A 4712-nucleotide genomic window follows, 5' to 3' on the forward strand; every position below is an offset into this window, starting at 1 on the left:
TACTAGCTACAAACCAATAGGTAAATGGTTAACAAGTGATGTGAGCAACACCGTAAATGACTTATTTTAGGGCAAAGGTACCGTATATAAATGTCATAACCATACATAACATCAACAGCCTATCCAGTCCTGTGTAGACCCTGTGACCGGTAAAATATGTGAACACAGATATATAGCTAGATTCAGAAAGAGTTAAGCCGGCGTATCAGTAGATACGCGGTCGTAACTCTGAATCTAAGCCGTCGTATCTTTTAGGCCTCGTACACACGACCGAACATGTCTGCTGAAACTGGTCCGCGGACCAGTTTCCGCGGACATGTTCGGTCGTGTGTACAGCCGACCGGACAATTTTCCGGCGGATCGGACAGGTTTCTTAGCATGTTAAGAAACATGTCCGCTGGAAGCCTGTCCGTCGGACATGTTCGGTCGTCTGTACGACTCACCGGACATGTCCGCTCAGCCGAAAGCCCTTGCATGCGTCAAAGTGATTCGACGCATGTGTGGAAGCATTGACCTTCCAGTGTCACGCACGTCGCCGCGTCATCGCCATTCCGCTGGGATTTCGGTTTGATGGTGTGTACAACCATCAGACCGAAATCTCCCAGCGGACATGTCCGATGAAAATGGTCAGCGGACCGTTTTCATCGGACATGTCCCCTCGTGTGTACAAGGCCTAAGTGTTTTCTCAAAATGAGATACACTTAAATCTAGCTAAGATACAACGGCCTGCGCCGTCGTATCTTAGCTTTCAATTTAGGCCGGCCGCTAGGGGCGTGAACGCTTATTTACGCCTAGAATGCGGAAATCAGCGAGATACGCCTATTCATGAACGTACGCTTGCCCATCGCAGTAAAGATACGCCGTTTACGTAAGGCGTTTTCAGGCGTAAAGTTAGTCCAACAAAAAGCTGCCTAGCCAATGTTAAGTATGGATGTCGGTCCCACGTCAAATTTTGAAATTCTTACGTCGTTTGCGTAAGTCGTCCGTGAATCGGGCTGGGCGTAATTTACGTTCACGTCGAAACCAATAAGTCTTTGTGGCGTAATTTTGGAGCATGCGCACTGGGATATGTCCACGGACGACGCATGAGCCGTTCGTAAAAAAACGTCAATCACGTCGAGTCACGATTAATTTGCATAAAACACGCCCACCTCTTCACAATTTGAATTAGGCGCGCTTAGGCCGGCACATTTACGCTACGCCGCCGTAACTTAGGACGCAAGTGCTTTGTGAATACAGAACTTGCCTCTCTAACTTACGGTGGCGTATCGTAAATACGATACGCTACGCCGGCTAAAACATACGCCGCCCTACGTGAATCCAGCTAATAGTGTTAAAACAATATAGTACAGTATATATAATCCAAAAAATATGTATGTATAACAATGAGTTCCTGTGAATACAGTAGTGTTACAAATTCCTAATAAGAAAATTTGTATGTAAATGCGCACAGGTATGCGCCACGTGCCATAAACAAAAAATCCAAAAATAGTGGGCCAGATTCACAGAAGAGATACGATGGCGTATCTCCTGATACGCCGTCGTATCTCTGAGTGTATCTATGCGACTGATTCATAGAAACGCATAGATAGCCCTAAGATCCGACAGGTGTAATTGACTTACACCGTCGGATCTTAGGATGCAATACTTCGGCCGCCGCTGGGTGGAGTTTGCGTCATTTTCCTGCGTCCGGTATGCAAATTAGGTTTTACGGCGATCCACTAAGGTATTTGCGTTTGTTACGTCGTCGCTAGTAATTTTTTCCCGTCCCAAAGTTAAGCCTGCTTTAACATGGCTTAAAGGAGTTCTCTAAGCTAAAACGTTTAACCCCCGCTGTGCCCGGGCTGTAAAACTATACAAAATAAACTTTCACTTACCTGCCTACGATCCCCCGTTGTTCCGATATCGCCGTCCCGTTCTCCGGTCCCGGTCTCTTCCACTTCCTGCGGGTCGGTGACTCACAGTGCGCTCAGCCTATCAGCAGGCGCAGCAATGTCCCGTCGCGGCCGCTGATAGGCTGAGCGCACTGTGAGTCACCGACCCGCAGGAAGTGGAAGAGACCGGGACCGGAGAACGGGACGGCGATATCGGAACAACGGGGGATCGTAGGCAGGTAAGTGAAAGTTTATTTTGTATAGTTTTACAGCCCGGGCACAGCGGGGGTTAAACGTTTTAGCTTAGAGAACTCCTTTAACTTTAGACGAGCCATGTTAAAGTATGGCCGTCGTTCCCGGGTCGAATTTCAATTTGTTTTTTATTTGCGTAAGACGTCCGGGAATACGAATGTATGTTACGCACGTCGCCGTTCAAAAAAATTACGTCACTTCGCGCAAAGCATGGCGGGAATTTCAAAACGGAGCATGCGCAGTACGTCCGGCGCGGGAGCGCTCCTAATTTAAATGGTACACGCCCCATTTGAATTAGGTGGGCTTGCGCCGGATGCCTTTACGTTACACCGCCGTAAGTTTACACGCAAGTGCTTGGTGAATCAGGCACTTGCGCTAAAACTTACGGCGGTGTAACGTATAGACGATACGTTACGCCGCCGCAAGTATATGTGAATCTGGCCCAGTGTACCCAAAAAAGGTGAAAAAAGTAGAAAAAATAATAAAACAAGAAGTATTTGTATATATACCCAAAAAATAGCCAAAGCTATATATATATATGTAAAAAAAAAAGAAAAAAAATCAAAATATGTATCTTAATCCGTGAAACATGAGTGTCCCATCCACAGGCAATCTTGATATAGAATATGGTGAACAATCCGTGATAAATAGGTGCTCCTATTAAACAATTAGTGCTTGCAAGGTGATTCCGGTGCTCCCCCACCAGGGTCCCCACTCACCAGATAGCCTCACCCCTGCAGGGGTAGACAGCATATAATATAGTGCTCCCACGCTTTGGCTGCAGTTACGTATATCCACTTCTTACGCTGGGTGTTTGTTGTGAAGCGATGCTTGAATCGGTGTGGATGCGATGTAGTCAGCCATTAAAGATCAAAAATCCTCAAGGGGAATAGAAAACAAGCTTCCATGGTGTAGTAAAAAATGATAAGAGATTTTATTTGCAATTCCACCAGAGATGCACAGGGGAATGCAAAAAACAAACTATGGCTACAAATGTTGCCAATAAATATAAAACAAACAAATTAGTAAAACTTTAAAAGCAAAAACAAACTTCCAGGTATTAGATTTGAAGCCACGCTGATCGAACGCCGTGCGTTTCAGCTGCCTGTATGCAGACGTATCAGCTGGTTGACCTGGAAGTGGCGTGCTTGCGTGTGTGCGTGTCTCCGCCTTACGCACGTTTCGTATTAACGTCTTCAGAGGTGGTAACACGCACACCATACAGCAATCCTTAAGTAAGAGCGTCACCACGAACCTCCCTCCCACATCTATGGCGCAAACCAATCACAATCAGGGATAATTTGCATACCACCAATCGGAAAGCAGGTATTGGAGAAGGACCCTTTGGACAAAACTAAAGGTTACGTAGTGATGCTTTACCGGATCCTGTTATAACATCTGAGCAGTAAAGACTACGCTTGGGATAAAGCCGCATGCAAGCTTAGAGCCATAGGCTCAGCTGCATACATAAATCACTGTGTATACAAGGTAAAAGAAATACAAAAACGACAAGAGCCAGAGAAGTAAATATTGGAGACCCATATTGGGAATCTAAATCATAAGTGAAATCATTAGTAATACACCATATATAATAAACATTAATAGGGATGCCAGAGGTGCATATATGAGTGTGTTAATAAAGCTAACGCATCCAATAAAGGATGATGAAACCTATGAAAGCATGTGCCTGTAAGTGCCCCCTATTACACCCATACCCCAAATTTTGTTTTTGTTTCAAAGCACCCACCCCCCATGTTGAGGGTATGTGGCCTGGTATGGCTCAGGAGGGGGGGTGCTCACTCGTCTCCACCCCTTTCCTGACCGGCCAGGCTGCGTGCTTGGATAAGGGTCTGGAATGGATTTTGGGGGGGAACCCCACACCGTTTTTTCGGCATAGGGGGTTCCCCTTGAAAGTGAGGGTATGCGGCCTGGTATGGCTCCGGAGGGGGGGGAGTGCTCACTCGTCCCCAGCCCTTTCCTGACCGGCCGGGCTTCGTGCTTGGATAAGGGCCTGGCATGCTCCTGGAGGGAAACCCATGCAGGTTTTTTTATTTAAAATTTGGCATGGAGTTCCCCCTCATGAGTCATACCAAACACGGTGCCCAGAATTGGCGGGAATCCAAGTCGGATTCCCGTTCATTGAAAGTCGGACGTATGTCGTCTCCCGTGTCAGGGCTCGTAGGTGGTCAATTTCGCTGATAAAAGCAGCGGGATTGACACAATATCGCGGTCACCTATGTCACTGTATGTGCAACTATATGCAACAAAAAACAGTTTTGTAACCTAAGTAGTTGAGACAGTTTAGTTTGATTTTTTTCTTGTGACCGGTAAATATTTCTGCTCATTATCGGCAGTGAGATGATTTATTACAATACCTACAGACAGTGAAATACTGAACTTACTTACCCTGAGCTCTCATGGAATGTCGAGGTATTTCAACAATAATTCTTTAATTAGCTGTTGTCAAAAAAAAATTTAGGGTGTGAGGCAATCCGTTTCTAGAGAAATTCAGCAAGTGACCAGAGGCATTTCATGTTTATTTCCATTACGAGAAAAAAAGTATAAAAGTAAAGCAGAAAAGCAGAA

Source organism: Rana temporaria, chromosome 6, assembly GCF_905171775.1.
Source record: "Rana temporaria chromosome 6, aRanTem1.1, whole genome shotgun sequence".
NCBI classification, from domain to species: Eukaryota; Metazoa; Chordata; class Amphibia; order Anura; family Ranidae; genus Rana; species Rana temporaria.